Genomic DNA, 16,005 nt, shown 5'->3' on the forward strand with positions numbered 1-16,005 from the left:
GGGACAACCCTCGGGAGGGAGGGGTGTTATTGAGTGGGATAAATCCTGGGATAGGAGGGGCGTTATCTAGGGGGATAAATCCTGGGAAGTAGAGGCGTCGTTGAGGGGGTAACCCCGGGGAAGGAGTTGTTGTACCCCGGTGTGATGAACCCCAGGGAAAGGAGTCCTGTTATCCCCGGGGGGATGAACCCCGGGGAAAAGAAGCGCGTTATCCCAGGGGATAAACTCCGGGGAAAGGAGTCCCTTTACCCCGGAGCGATGAGCTCCACGGGCAGGACTCGCGTTATCCCCGGGGGATGAACTCCACGGGCAGGACTCGCGTTATCCTCGGGGGATGAACTCCACGGGCAGGACTCGCGTTATCCCGGGGGGATGAACTCCACGGGCAGGACTCGCGTTATCCCGGGGATGAACTCCACCAGGGATAACACGAAGCAGTCGCTTCATGGCGGGGGCTGACCCCCCCCGCAGCCCGGAGCGCACCTGCCCGGGGCAGATGCGGACGCCGCTCCCGACGCTCCGCTCCCTGCCGGGGCCGCGCGGCATATGGTGCCTGAGTTTTAATTTCCTCGGCACGGCGGCTCGTGTGGCGACTGGCAGGTTCCTCACGGAGCTCCAGCAGGCCTTTGATTAACCCCCGGTAGGTCCCGGCGTGCCAAGTGTCCGTATGGGCTGAACAAAGCGCTTCCCGATCCCACCGCTCCCGACTTCCTGCTCATTAACGGCGGGCGCTTCGCTTGAGCCCCGGCCAGGCGAGCGGGAGCTGAGTCCTGCCTGCCTTTAAAGCTGCCTCTTCCCACGTTGTGGCAGCTGAGATCCCGCGAAGAGGAGCCTGGCTATCCCTCTTTTCCAAACCCTGCCTACCTATTCGCCAAGTGAAATGTTTCAACCAGCAGCGGCGGGAGAATCCAGGTTTTTCGCAGGGCTGCCGTCCCGTGCTCCCTGCAAACACGAGTGGAGCAGCAGGGTTTCACTGGGAAAGCTTCCACCGCAGCCAAACCCACTTTTCCTGCGAAATTCGAGGTCCTTTATTCCATGAGAAATCAGCGCACTCCTGTGACAGGTCCCTGCGGGATTACAAGGGGTGTCTGGGGCATTCCCGACACACACACGGTGCTCTCAGGGCTGCTCATCCTCCTGCGTTAATTCCCGATTCCTCACGGGAATTCCTTCCACTCCACACTCTCTTCAAGCCGCGGCTGGGCCGGGGATGGTGTGAGCACAAACGGGACACGAGCGGCCTGGCGGTGACCTCTGGAAGGATTCTGATGTGGCTGCGACAGCGGGGATGTCACTTCAGCGCGGGATCCTCGCGGGAGCAGCGAGGGGGGAGCCCCTCGGGTGGGTTGTGGTCGGTGGGAGGTTGTGGGGAGCAGCTGTTCCTCGGGGAGGCTGTGCGGGCGCTTCCCAGCTCGGATCCCGCTCTGCAGCATCCTCAGGGCACTCTGCTCCTTCCCTGGCATCAGAGGGAGCAATCCCGGCAGGTTTCTGCAGATAAAGAGCCTGAAATGGGTTTGCCGTCTTCACGGGCTTGGGTTTTTAACAGTAGCAAAACCTGCTAAAAATGTAATTGGTTTATGTGACAAAACAAAGCTGAGCCCTGCTCAGAGAACCCCATTCACCTCTGCTTGGGCACAGAGGGAATCCTTGGGACAGCAGATTCCATCAGGGAGTTCCTTCTGTTAATTTCGTGTGGCTGCTCCATCCCTGGCAGTGTCCAAGGCCAGGCTGGACGGGGCTTGGAGCAGCCTGGGACAGTGGGGGATGTCTCTGCCCGTGGCAGGAGTGGCACTGGATGGGCGTCAACATCCCTTCCATCCCAACCCATCCTGGGGTTCTGGGATTCCATGAAACCTCAGTGTCCTACCGGACCTGTGTGAGAGCTGATGGCGTTTTCCTGGAGTATCGGAGATCAGGAATCTCCCGCAGTGGAGCAGAAGAGCCTTTCCCAGCAGTTCCGACTGCGCTGGTGGCAGCATCAGGACGGGGACCCCCACGGGGCTGTGACCCCTCCCCCTGCAGCATTTCGGGTGAAGCCCTGAACCTCACACGGTGCCTGGCGCTTCCCGAAGTGTGCCCGAGGCTTTTCCACTCTGTCCCCACCCCAGCTGGCCGCGCAGGCGGATTTCGGAGGGGCAGCAGCAGTGGCGGTGCTGTCCCCTGGCAGAGCGGGTCCGGCAGCTCCGGCTGAGCTCTGCCAGCACTCGTGTGCTGGGAGGACTGGGAGGACTGGGTTTGAACAGACCACGGCCTCCTCCAGCTCCGCCTCAGCCCTGGCCCGTGCTTATCCCGCGGGATGCGCCAGCGCTGGTCCCGGGATCAGCAGCACCCAGAGCCGAGAGGAGCACTGGGTGACCAGGGAGGGTGGCACGGCCGCGGCGGTGCCTGGCTGGGTTTCCCGGGAGCGGCCAGGCCTTTCCCAGGCAGGCGTTTCTCCAGAGGGCCACGAGGTGGAAGCATTTTCCAAAAACTGCCGCGATCTCCGCGGGGCTGGGGACGAGCCGAGCGTGCCCGGAGCAGGGGACAGGGCAGGCGGGGAGCTGAGGGGTGGCCGTGGGTGGAGGAAAGAGCTGGGGAGGGACCAAGGAGAGACACAGGGAGGAAGCTCCTTCTCCAGGGAAAGGCTGCTGCAGCTCTCCATGATGTGAACTGCCCGCTATCCAGGGGAAAATGTCCCGTGTCGTACTCCTCAAGCACAGGGACGGTTCCATGCTCCGTGCAGGGGCTGCCCCGTGCCATTTGTAACTTCTGGACCCCCGACATCCTGGAGGGATCATAAAACCATGGGGTATCCTGAGCTGGAAGGGACCCACAAGGAATCATGGATCCAGCTCCTGGCCCTGCACAGACACCCTGACAATCCCATCCTGTGCACCCCTGGCAGCGCTGTCCGAACGTTCCCGGAGCTCTGGGGTTGTGCCCATTCCATGGGGAGCCTGGGCAGTGCCACAGAACCTTCTGGTGGAAGAACTTTGAACCTTTTCCTGATTATCCAGCCTATCCCTCTCCCCTTCCCGACACAGCTCCACATGACCGGGTTCCCCTTTTCCCTCCCCTGCACAGAATTCCTGGACACTGGGAATGTGCAGCTTTCCTGGGAGGGCCAGCACAGGTATCCAGGTGCTCCCTATGGATCTGTGATCCTGGCAGGGCCCACCTGTGCCTGTTTGGGATCACCTGAGCTTCCCTGCGGGCTCAGGTACCACAGCCAGGGCAGGATTTGTCCCTTGGCACAGTGACACACTCAGCGCTCGTCCCTCACGCCCGACACGCGCTCGGGGTGCTGAGTCATGGCCGATTGTCCCTTATCATTCCCGGACACTGCCGGGCAGGGATGGATCCAGGCTCCATCCAGCCTGGAGCGTGTCTGAGCTCACGGAAGATGAAAGAGCTCGGCCACGGCCACCCAGGCTCTGGCACAAAGCAGGGTGGGGACAGAGATCCCATCAATGTCACTCCTTAGGGCCATCAGGCTGTGTGAGGGTGCTCTGTTCTCCTGCAAAACCACATTTCCCCGGAATATTTCATGAGGGAGGCACAGAGAGGATGAAGGAGCTGGCAGCGGTGAAACAGAACCAAGATTCACCTCTGTGAAAGGCTCCTGTCCAGCGCTCTGGGGACACAGTCCCAGTCCCTTCACCTCTTCTCTGTCTGTGACAATTGAATTGGACATTTCTTTGCTGGCTGCGGGTGTGGAGGGTTTAAAAACGTTAAAAAAAACAGGGAAAAAAGGATCTATAGAGGCAGCAAAATGGGGACTGCACCCCTGCGAGAGATGATCCCACAGCCAGGAGGCCACCAGATGTTTGGAGAGGGGGTTAAAACATCACCAACTTCCAGGCAGGACCAAATTCCTTGGCTGGCTCTGCTCCAGCCCCAGCTCCCAGCAGCTCTAGCACCCCCGTGTGTGACGGGGACATGTGCAGGCCCAGCTGGGAATGCAGGAACGCCCTGACATTCAGCCTCCCCTGCCTGTGTTTGGTGAGGAAACAGCTAAAAATAAGTTGGTGATACCCAAGGGGCTTCTGAGGAGCACCAAAGGCAGCGAGGGAAGGCTGGGTACAGAACTGGTGTTTTCCTCTCCATTGAAGGGGTTTTGTGGACTTTATTCCTGACTGGAAGCAGCAGCAGCAGGGCAGGATCAGGCTGAGGGCCTGGGTGGGGCTGGGCCTGACCACAGAGCTCTCAGCATCCCTCGGGAGGAACCCTGAGCCTCTGCCAGACAGGAGAAGTCACTGGGAAGGTTTCTCTGAGTCTGGCAGGGAGGAAAGGGGGTGTCAGGCTGCTGGGAGAGACTCAACTTGCAATTAAAGCACTTTTTGGGTGGGAAATCACAGAGTTAATGAAGTAATCAGTGCAGTCAGCAAGGAAGAGGCTCCTCTGGAGCTTCTCCCCAGACAGGGAGCTGGGCACTGGTGGCTTCCCCTGGGCAGCTGCCTCAGCAGCAGTTAAAACAAATTCTGACCACCCTGAGAGCTCATTTTCCCCTCCCTGCCCAGCCGAGCAGCACCTGAGCCTTGTGCTGTCCCTGGGACGCTGAGGCTCTTCCCTGGGACGCTGCCAGCCCTGCCAGGCTGTGCCAGCTCCTACCTCCTGGAATTCCTCTGCCCTTTGCCGCTGTCACGCCGTGTTTGCTCGCGGGGAAGGAGGGGGCAAGGTCCTCGCCTGCCCCGCCTGCTCCAGCCGGCTTTGTTCGTGCTTTTTGTGGGGAGAAGCAGCACAGAGCAGCCTGCGAGGGTTTTCTGAGGAGGGAAGAGGCTGGAGCAGCGTTAAGTTCCCCTAAATCCCGCTGGGATGAGACCAGGAGCGGCCCCGAGGCGCACAGACCCTCAGGAGCTCAGGGAAGAGGAACCGCGAGGTCCCTGCGGTGCCCCTGGTGCTTTGACCACACTCACCGTGCTTCTGTCACCTTCCGCCGCCCCCAGCTCCCAGCTGGGAGTGTTTTGGGGCTGCTGTCACTGCACCCAGCCCCGGCAGCGTGCCCTGCGCTCCCGGAGCTGTCGCTCCCAGAGGGAAGGACGCAGCGCACACAGCGAGCGGCAGCTGCGGGAGAGGTTTTCCCTCTTGCCAGCCGACTCCGCTGCCATCTGCTCCAGTTCCCTAATTATCCCGGCAGAGCTAGGGGATGTCAGACGGGACGGGAGGCGTGTGGGGGGAACAGCAGCTCCAGCAGCCTCGACAGCCCCGCGGGTGCTGCAGGAGCTCGGCTGGCACAGGAGTGAAGGTGGGGCTGCGCCCACTCCGCTCCCAGCTCGGCCAAGCGTCTTTCCCGGCTCCATCCCTGCCATTCCTGCCCTCTCGGGGATTTTTCCTCAGTGCTCCACCGTTCCTGTGTCCAGCCCTGCAGCTCAAGTCCGTCCTTGGCTCTCTTTCTTGGGAACGTTCTCACATTCATCATCCCTCTAATGCCCGCTGAAGTTTATGCCTGCATCAATGTTTTGGGAAGCCAGAGCTGGGCTGGATTCCTCATTTGGGCTGAAAATAGCTGAACAGGCTGTGAGTCAAGCAGCAAATCCTGGCCGAGCATCCCGAGGCTGTGCGAGCCAGCAGTGGGGGAGTCCCTTCCTGGTGCCACCCAAGCTGTTCTGGCTGCACAGTGCCAGCTGCTGCCACAGCTCCTCCTGCTCCACCACCCACCCATCCACGCATCCCTGCGCCCAAAGCCTCGCAAAAGTCCTAATTATCCTCCAGCCAGGCCTCCTACACACAGGATTACCTCCTGCTAACAGGGTCTGCTGCTTTGGGCTGGAAAACCCCTGTGTGATGTCTGTTCTGGGTGTTGCTGGTCCCAGTCCAAGCAGGGACTCCCAGTTTGTGCCAGCAGGAAAGCACCAGCCCTTCTCTGGTGTGTTCGGTGTTCCCTGGCAGGGAGAAGGATCTGCCAGCTTTGCTCAGACACATTTCCCTGCAGAACTTTACCCCCGGTTCCCGTTGCTGCTGAGGAAGCAGCTCCGAGCCCCGGGTGCGTTCCCTCAGCCCTTCCCTGCCGGGAGCGAGCAGCGTTCAGCCTCCAGCTCACCCCGTGACCTGCCCGGGAAGGGGAAGCTTGTCAGTGACTCAGTTCGAGAGATGGATTGTTCCCTGAAAAAACAGCTTATCTCCTCCCTCGCTTCGCACAGGGTGACCGGGGACAAGGTTCGCTCGCAGGAGCAAACTCTGGCTCTTTCTAAACTGCAGCGCTGGCAGTGGGGCTGAGGGGGTTCAACCCCTGCGAAACAGCTGCTGAATCACCTGGAAACATCCAGGCAAAGCCGTTCCTGCAGGTCCCAGGGCTGGGTGATGCTCAGAGCTCTCAGGGGTGACAGCTCAGGTTCTGTGTGCGCTGAGCTTCCCTTCTTTGGGAGGGGCACCACGCAGTGAAACGCCAAAAACAGAGGCCAAACCCCGCAGTGGCACCACAAGCAGGGCAAGGGAGGCTTTGGCACCTTCTGGGGCAGAACTTTAGGGATCTGTGGTGCTCTCTGCATTTTCCTGGCTTGCCCAATGCAGCTCTGCACACCCACAGCAGGACCATGGAGGAAAGACTTCATGCAGGCTTTTTTTTTTTTTACTTTGTTTTGCAATTTGGCAGCTCCTGGTTGCTAAGGGCCTGGATGTCTGGCGTGGATTGGTGGAGCTGTTGTTATGGTGATGCTCCATGGGCAAAATTCAGAGGAGATGCTGCTGGATTCACAGTCGGCCTTGTGGTTGCCATGGTCAGCAGGGCTGGGCACTTTGGGGACGGGGATTTTGTGTCCCACAGCACTGAGAATTTTGATTCACTCAGTAATTTCCACTGAGTTTGGATTTAGGGTGCCTGAGATTCATAGAGAACCAATTCCAGTGTGGACGAGAGCAGCCTGCTGTGATCTGGGCTTGGGGATTTGCAGGGAGACCCTGAGGAGCTCCCTCAGCTCTGGGACACACACAGGGATATCTGAACTCGTCCCCGTTTCTCCTGGTCCTCATTTCACCCCCCTGTGAAGCGGGAATCATGATATTCCTTCTGTGCTGCCTGTTTTGGGAGTGACAGGACAAGGGGAATGGGTTCAGACTGAAAGAGGGGAAATTTAGGTTGGATAGATGGAAAAAACCCTTCCCGTGAGGGTGGGGAGGCCCTGGCACAGGGTGCCCAGAGAAGCTGTGGCTGCCCATCCCTGGGAATGCCCCAGGCCAGGCTGGACGGGGCTTGGAGCAACCCGGGATAGTGGGAGGTGGAATTTTAGATGAGATGATCTTTAAGGTCCTTTCCAACCCAAACCACTTTATGATTGACATTTCCTGAGCCTGTGAGCCCACCAGAGGTGTGACTGGGGGGGGGGGGGGGGGGGTTGATGTTAAATCAGGGTGTCCCACCTCTCGTGAGCCGCAGGCTGGGGTGCGACACCGCCCTCCCAGTGACACCACTGGGCACATTTGCCCTCTCCAGCATCCAGCTCCCGCCGCGGCAGGCTGGGCACTGGAGCACGGCCCTATTTCCCAGCTTTCCTCGATTCAGCAGCCAGCTTTCACCCCAGCCCTGGGACTGCAGCTGAAGCGCAGCGCTGCTCTCCAGGCAATGATTTCCACATGCCTGCGTGTGCACCGGGGGGAGCGGCCAGGCCAGGCCAGGGCAGCGGCAGCAGCAGCAGCAGGAGGAGGAGGCATTGAACACATTTTTCTTTCCATGACTCGCTGCCCGTGCTCCCATTGAGTGGCAGGGCAGCGGGGAAGGGATGCAGTGACTGTGAAATGTTCCCCGCAGAGCTCCGGAGCCGCCGGCTCTCCTCGGGAGCGGCACACATGTGAGGCCATGTGAGCCGAGCGCTGGGGGAAACGTGCCCAGCAGCTGCTGAGGGCTCGGCACGGCTCTGCATCCTCAGCAGGAAAACAGGTGAATGTGAACCCCCTGGAGCTGACCTGCGCTTCCTGCAGGAGTCAGGCACTTTCCTGTTGCTGTTTCTCCACAGCTCCAGTCTGAGCTGTCAGGTTTAATCCACTCTCTGCCTTTACTGGCGATGGCCAGGGCTCTTCTGGGCTGCAGATCTCAGCTCTGCAGCTCTCCCCAGGGACACAGCGGTGCCTGCTCGGTAGAGCTCGGTTAGGAGGTTGGATCTTTCTTAACTGGTTCTTACTGGGCCTGGTGTGTCGTCGCTGGGTGGGTTTGATCTCCCCTGCAGCCTGAGGATGGTGCAGGTGAGCTCTTGTCTCTCTGTGTGTGCTGTGGGACGAGTGGGATGAGTCCCCCACTCTGGGGACAGGTATTCATTCCATGGGGGCCAGCAGCTGGCAGCCAAAATTAGGTGTTCTTACACCAAAAACTTGGTGCTTTTACAGCAAAGGACTCTTGGCACGGCTGTAGCAGGGCTGCTCCCTCCCTCTGTGACACATTTGGACACTGCTGTCACCTCTGCTCAGCCTGAGCTGCTCTGCTCTCCTCCTGAGGCAGCTCTGCCAGGCTGTCCCTGCTCCCCAGGCTGCCCCGGGCTCTGTCCCCCTCCTCGCCGTCCCAAACCCAGCACCAGGGCCGGCTGCAGTGTCCCCAGCGGGGCCTCACCATGTGAGGGAGAAGCGGAGGATTTAATGTGCCTGGCCAGGAGCCACGCAGGGAGCGGGAGTGCGCCTGAGGCAGGCGCAGTTTCACAGGGCAGGCACTGCCTGGGCTCCAGCTCCGTGCCAGCCGCTCGGAATTCCCAAATCCCTGTCCTCAGGCAGCTCGCCACAGGGACAAGGGGCGCACAGTGACGTGAGACCGGGGCTGGGATTGCCGTGCTGCTTCCTCACCTTCCTCTTGTCCCTCTCACATCCCTGCGCTGGCGTTTGCTGGCAGGGAAGGTTCTGGAGAGGAGAAGCCCCGGGGAAGCCCTCGGGGTGTTTTTGGGATGCTGCTCAGGATGCTGCAGCATTCCCTGGTGCTCCTCACCGTCTCTGCCACCTGCAGCCTGTGGGGCACAGGAGCCACTTTGCCCTGGGTTTGGGAAGGAGCGCAGCTCAGCAGCTCCTGGTGGGTTTCTGGGGGTGCGTGTTCGGGTGAGTGATGCTCTGGTGTGGAGCACAAACAGGATTGCTCCTCTGGATCACAAAAAAGGGGAAAAACAACCCCAGAACGCGAAGTAATTGTAGAAACAAACTCACAAAAAACCCCCCCAAAAACCGCAGCCCTTTTGTCTGCCCTCTGCTCGGCCGTTCCGCCGGCGTGTTTGGAAAATGCCCCGAGGCTCTGCCTTGCAAATTCACTGCGGGATCGCAGAGGCGTCTCAGGTGAGCGCCGAGTTCAACCCCGGCGACCTTAGAGCACACGAGAAGTGTCAAGGGACGCTTTGCTTTGGCCTCGTACGGGTGGGGCGGCCCCAGCCCCATTTCCAGCCTCGTTATCCCCCCTCAGACGTGCCCTGCCCCCGCCCCCCATGCTGGGATCATCCATCCCGATCCCTCCGCTCCTCTCCCCTCTTTGAACGCGCCCGGCCCGGGATCCCTGCTGGGTGCTTTCCCTCTGCACATCCTCCTCCAGAGCCGTCCCTGTCAGATTTCACAGCAATCCCCGGCATGCTGGTGGCTGTAATTTGTGTTTATGAGGAATGTTCTGCACCAAGGAGCAGCTGGTGTGACGCAGCCACCGAGCTCGTGGCTCTGTCCCCCAGTTGCTGTAACCTTCCTGCCCTTTGCACGTCACTTTCTCTTCATGGTTTCTCTGAAGCTCCAGTTTGGGGCCTTCTCCTTAATTTGCTGGAGCTTTTCCTGGGAATCTCTTTTCCTTTCTGTTTCAAGCTGGGTTTACAGCGCCAGGTGGTCTCGGAGCTGTGGCATGGGGGGTGTGGCAGCAGTCGTTGGAGCTGCACTGAGCTGGGAATGACGCAGAAATGCTTGAGACATCTCCCCCCCCGGGTGACATCTCCCCTCTAAACAGAGGAGACGGGTGAATATGGAAGTCAGAGCCATGCCAGAGCCTGGGATGTGGGGAAAAAAAACCCCAAAGCTGCCCATTTCCGCAGCCAGCAGCTGGAAGGGAACGTGATGGGCACTCATGGGGAGCTGACTGTGCAGCCCACATGACCAGGTACTCATTGACCAGGGGTGAGGGGAGGGCAGGCGTCCACAGGAGCCACGAGCCAGCCTGGACATCACACCGCAGCCCTGGACATCACACCGCAGCCCTGGACATCACACCACAGCCCTGGACATCGCACCCTGCACATCACACCCTGCGCATCACGTCACCCCTGGGTCTCCCACTTTGCTGCTCCTCCCTGAGCAAAGGATGCAAATCCCCGTGAGATGCAGGTGACAAACGAGCCGCTCGCCCTGTGCCACCAAGGATGGAGTCTCACCCCGGCTGCAAAGCCGCCACGTCCCCACTGGGTCACTGTGCTTCAATCCTGAACCCCCCACCTGCGTCTGGAGGGGCAGTTCCAGTACAGAGCCCGCTGGTTCAGCTCCTGTTCTCACTGAGGAGCTGCTGTTGAAGCTTTTACCCCACTCCCGGAGCGCTCAGACATTGCTGAGGGCCTCAGGGGTGTTGCCCCGGGACAGGCTAAAGTGGCCAAAGGAGATGGATCCTGCTAGAACATCCCTTTCCTCCACGGGGGCTCAGCTTTGACGCTTCTGCCGCGCCATCTGGGAAGCACTTCCCCGCTCCTCGAGGTGTCTCCCCGCCAGCCTGGCGGTTCTAAGATAAGAAATGAGAGTCAGCAAGTCCAGCGAGACTCCCACGTTCAAAAGGGAAAAGGTGGAAAGGAGTTCTGGCAGCAGCAGAACAGAGGAAGCCCAAATTTGTGTCTCCTGGACGGTTTTCTAGTGGAATCTCCATGTCTGGAAAGGAGACCCTAAATGCTTCCCCCAGTAGGATTTTCCCCCAAGGAACTTGTGTCCCCTTCCCTCCTCCTCGCCAGCCCTGCTGTGTCCTCCGTGTTCCCACCCTCCAAAATCTCCGGAGATGGATTCTGTGCCTTCCCCGCCCAGGTTTCCCCCTGCCCTTCCCCACCACCTCAAACCTCCTGCACATCCCCCAGATTTCGGCACGATACCCGCTAATCAAAAAACCTCTGCTGACAGACAGGGCGGTGTGTGGAGGGAAGGGGAGGATTAATATAGCTGAGGATATAAGAAATTAATTACTTTCAGGCAGACAATGTTGGCACCTCCAGTCAGCCTGATTTATTTCCATGGCTGCTCTATTTTTGGCGAACCCAGAATGTTTGACTAAATATAAGACAACAAGTAGCTGGAATGGGTGGCGGAGCCGCTGCTAAACCCACAACCCCGAGAGGCTGAAATCCCCACGGCTGCCGGTCCCGGTGTCAGGGCTGCCCCGGCTCTCACGCATCTGCCGAGAGCCTCAAGGACGGGCAGGAAGAGCCGCAGGAGGAACCCCCGTGGCTCGTGTGCGCGGCCGGGATCGCTGCGTGTGTGTTTGTTTGCGTGTTTCTGTGTCCGCCGAGCGCGGCTCCCGCCCGGGGCAGCGGGGCCGAGCGGGCTCCTTATCCCGGGGCTGCGGCGGGGAGGAGCCAGCGCCGCACGGAGCCGAGCGCCGGCAGCGCTCCCGCACCGCGCCGGGTCCCGCACCGCGCCCGCACCGCCCCCGGCTCCGCTCCGGCTGCCCCTGCTCCGGTACCGGCACCGGCACCGCTCCGGCTGCCCCTGCTCCGGCACCGGCACCGCTCCGACTCCCCCGGCACCGGCACCGGCCCCGGCCCCGCTCCACCCCTCTCCTGCTCCGGCACCGGCTCCAGCATCGGCCCCGCTCGGGAGCCGGTACCGCTCCAGCCGCTCTCCGGTCCCGGCCCCGCTCCGCTCGCAGCCCGGCCCCGTTCCCGGAGCGGCCCCGCGGTCCCGCAGCACTGCCCCTGCTCTGCCCCGCAGCCGGCAGGAAGGAGGAAGGGACACGGCAGAAGGGAGAGCGACCTGCTCGGCGGCCGGTGAGTGCCGGGGTGACCCCGCCGAGGGCCGGGGGGCCCTGCCCGCCCCCCAGCCCCTCCGGCCGGCAGCGCTCGGGGGGCCGCGGCCGCTGCCTTTGGGGCTGGCGGGGCAGAAAGTGCGAGGGGAGGGGAGAGCTGAAGTTGGAGGTGCGGGCGGGGAGGGTTCAGCTCGGTACGAATTTCTGCCTCGATGTTGCCTGGTGCGGGGGATGCCTGCGCGTGTTTGCTCCTAATCCTGCTTTAGGGAGCCCAGCTCAACCCCAGTACTGGACTTTGACAGGCACCCCTGGCGTGGGTCCCGCCACGTGTGAAGGGCCTGAGGGGACCCTTCCAGTGTGGAATTCCCTGGAGGTGACACCCAGGGTCTGTCCGGAGGGAGCCCTGCCCCGGGCTGGCAGCTCGGCATTCCCCTGGCGCTGCAGTTTTTGGTGGCTGTCACAATCAGCTGCATCTCTCCAGCGCTGCCTGTTGCTGTGACAAGTTCCCGGGGCTGTGCCCCAGAATGTGTCCCCCTCCTTGTCCCCAGACAGCCCGCTGGGAGCTGCCCTCCGTGCCCTGCCAGCCTGAAAAGCTTTAATAGCCTCATCTCTCCGTGAAAACAACCTGGACCGAGCGTGTTGGCACAATGGTGGCATCAGCTCTGAAAGGAGGAAAGAATCAGGGTCAGGCCCGGGGCTGCTGGCGCTGGGTTTTGTGCTGTGCATCAAGGAAACGAGCAGTGCAATGTGATGTGTGCAGTGTGTGCCGGGCTTGGCGAAGGCGCCTGAAGGGGGAAAGGCTTTGAACAAACATCAGGCAGAAAGTTGGAGCCTCTGCATGAGGTTTGTGAAAGGGCAGGAGCCGTCAGACAGGGCCCTGCGAGGAGCCAGGGTTAATTAATTCCCTCCTCGGTGGTGTGGGGCAGATCTGGGGTGTGGTTCTGGGATGTACCAGCGCATGGGGCTGAAATGTGGTGAATGCAAGCAGAGTCCTGTTTTCCAGCCTCACGAGGCTCTGACAGGGCCTGTGGGTCAGGGGAGAGGTCGTGAAAAGCAGTTCCCATGATCCCAAAGAGATTCCCTTCAGGAATTTGGCCATTAGGTAATGGTCAGTTCGTGTCAGCGGGCACACACAGGTGGCACAGAGGTCTCAGAGTGCATTCGTGGTGTGGAGCATCCTCTCCTCCCTAGAAAAAGGTGGGAGGTGATGTACAAGAGTCCCAGGAGGAAGGAGCAGGAATGGGAGGGCACCTGGCTCACCCCATCCATGGAACTCCCTCAGCATGTGAGGCACCCAGCTCAGACTTTGCTGATTTTCAGCCTCTCTGTCACGCCAGATTTCTGAGCAAGTTTTGGTGTCCATGCTCCAGGCAGGACCATTCTGAGGGCAGGGCCTGCAGATTTGTTCCCAAGTTCCCAGGCTTACTCACTCGCGCTGGAAAATATCGGTACCACGTCCAAATGGGAGCAGTTAATAAATGAGTAGTGGAACAACCTCGCCAGCAATCTGGGGAGTTCCTCCTCTCTCATCCTGCTGGAATAGAAAGAGAGAAAAAATTACAACTACTCAGGGCTCTGGAGATCTCCCCCTGTCCACGGCCTTGCCACGGGTTCTGCCCGGCCTTGGCCACGTCACTGCCGTGTCCCCACGTCTGAGTTCCCCCATCTGTCAACTCCTGACCTTGCTTTGTTCTCCGGGCTTTGCTCCCTGAGCTCTGCGGAGCTTTGGGATGCTGGCAGGGATGGAAAGCACTGAAATCATCTCCGTGCCGCGAAGGCCCCTTTCACCAAAGCAGCTCCCTGGGGTGCCCTGAACGGACCCTTCGGAGAGGCTGCGCTGGTGACGGAGTGGCCGAGGGGAGCGATGGTGTCACAGCTTCGTGGTTACAGGTGCCTGAAGTGTGGTTGGCTGCTTTTTATTGGCTTCCAAACGAGCTGCTTTAAATCTCGAGTTTCTGCCTCTCATTGCCAGTGTCACTTGTCCCTCAGGGGTACAGAGGGGTACAGAGGGTGCTGCAGGGGACAGTTTTTGCCGTCCCTCGCTGGCACTGGATCCAGAGCAGGCAGATGAGAGCAGCTGGTGTTTTGCACAGGGCAAAATACAGGGACAAGATGGTGCTACAGGGAGTTTTGATCTCCCAAATCCATGAGGATTCCTGTGTCCTCCCTGTCCTTCCACCCGGCCAGGCAGAACCCTGGGTGTCCGCTCTCCATATGCATTAAAATATCCACGTTGCAGCTTGCACTGGGTCCATCCCCTTGGTCCGGCCTTCTGGAGAGAAATGAATGTTTGGTCAGTCCCTGTAAGCCCTGCGACATTCCTCTGGCTTCCACACAGACCTGAGGTTTGGGCCAGGAGGGCTGAGAATCTCCAGAAAAGCTGGGATCTGTGTGTTTGGAGTCATGTCCAAGAAGAGTAAGAGTTTCCAAGAAGGCTTATGCTCAGTAGGAGCCTCCCAAATTCTCCTTCCATCCTCAGGGAAATTGAGGCAGCTTCTCCACGCAACAGGACAGGCGGGCTTGGTTCAGCTCAGAGGAGATCCCAAGCCTGGAGCGAGCTCTGCTCTGTGTAATCCGTGTGCTGACACCCCCAAAGCTCAGCTCTGCTGGGCTGGGTTTGCATCTGTGCAGGCAGGAGAGCAGAGAGAGGGCTCTGTTAGGAAAGGGCCCTTTGCTGTCAGTGAACCCTGTCCGGGCAGAGTTCTGCCCTGCTGGGTTTGCTCTCCTCTAAATCCACTGGCTCCTGCTGTTTGTCCAGGGAAACCCGACGGCAGGAAGCAGCCCGTTGATGGATGTGGCCCGGATCCCAATCTGGTGAACAATTAACTTTGCCGAGTCGCTCTGTAATCAGCCGGAGCATCTTTTGCCCTCTCTTCCTGCTCCCAATCTCCCAACCGAGGGCTCTTTCCGAGGCAGCGTTTTGCCCGCAGCCAGTGCTGCTCATCTGCTGCTTGTTTGCTCAGTCGCTCCCAATCTCTGGCTCCTATCTCTTGTCTGGCTGGAAAAGAAACGGCTGTGGGATTATTTTCGAGCCACGGAGCAGTGCGGGAAGCGCCGGGAGAGGGCTGGGGTTCGTCTGTGCTGCTGCCACCGCTGCCACCTCTCATCTGTCTGCTCGTCCTTCGTCTCCCTCCCTCCCCACAGCTCATTCCAACCCCAGCCTGAGACCTGTGTTCCCTTTCCTCCTGGCTTTCCCTGCTGGTTTAGGGATGAGCTCCAAGCCACCCCAGTTACAGCTGGATTTTCGCAGCCACATTCCCTGCCGGGGATTGTCCGCATCTCTTCCTGCCCAGTGGGCTGATCCCTGCTGGAAGTCCGGGCATTCCTTCCCACACCTGAGCAGCAGCTGAGCTCTCGTTGGAGCTCTGAACGCAGAGTGCAGCTCCAAGTGGAGGCAGGACCTGCGGGAATGCAGCTCAGGAAGCGGAAGGATGCTCCAGGCTGTGGGGCACTTGCTCCAGCGAGTTGGATCCTGCTGCCAGCACCAGCAGTTCTGGCTTTGATTGTGGCTCTTCCTCCCATTTTCTGCCGTCCCTGCCACCCCCAGGGTGCTGGGGGCAGAAATAACTTGGGAAGTGTTCAGAGGGGGATGCCTGAGCTGCTGTTTTCAAGGATTGCTGCTTTTTGGGATCCAGGAGCAGCTCAGGTGGGACATTTCAGGGATCCCAGCTGGCTTTGCTTCCCTTTCCTCTCCCTTTGTGGGTTTAAACCAGAGACAATTCCTCATTTCTCACCGTGACCCCTCCATCCCCGGGGCCTGCAGGCACTGCCACAACAGAAATCATAAATTGAGTGGCAAATTCCTGATCCAGAGCTGGCAGAGCCTGGTCCCTGTCACCTCTGCCAGCGCTGCAGGGGCACCTGGATCAGCTGAGCTGCTGCTGTGATGCAGAGTGGGGGAAGCAGGATGGACTGGGGCTGGATTCACTGCCCTTTCCTGAGTGCCCGGGAAGGGAAAGCTCCTGTGGGCACCTGGAAGGACACTGCTGATGAAGACACTCCAATTAATGCCATTTTCAGTTAATTATTTTATTCGTTTTTAATTTATTAATTTTTTTTTATTTTTTAAATAAATTTTAAATATTTTTTAAATAATTTTTTTTATTTATTAATTTTAAACAATTTAAAATTGTTTTCCTTATTAATTTCATTGA

The 16,005-nt window shown here is 59.5% G+C and overlaps 1 protein-coding gene across 2 annotated transcripts in view; it reads left to right on the forward strand.

Annotated features, from left to right (window-relative positions):
• Nucleotides 1-11,515: 11,515 nt before the first annotated feature.
• Nucleotides 11,516-16,005, forward strand: part of CDK18 (cyclin dependent kinase 18) — a 31,397-nt gene continuing 26,907 nt past the window's right edge. The window contains exon 1 of one of the 2 annotated variants that reach the window (XM_048328058.1): nucleotides 11,516-11,873. The gene's annotated coding sequence lies outside the window, so the exon portion shown is untranslated. The remainder of the gene's footprint in view (nucleotides 11,874-16,005) is intronic. The other variant, XM_048328059.1, reaches the window with a different exon arrangement.

Source organism: Corvus hawaiiensis, chromosome 24, assembly GCF_020740725.1.
Source record: "Corvus hawaiiensis isolate bCorHaw1 chromosome 24, bCorHaw1.pri.cur, whole genome shotgun sequence".
Lineage (NCBI taxonomy): Eukaryota > Metazoa > Chordata > Aves > Passeriformes > Corvidae > Corvus > Corvus hawaiiensis.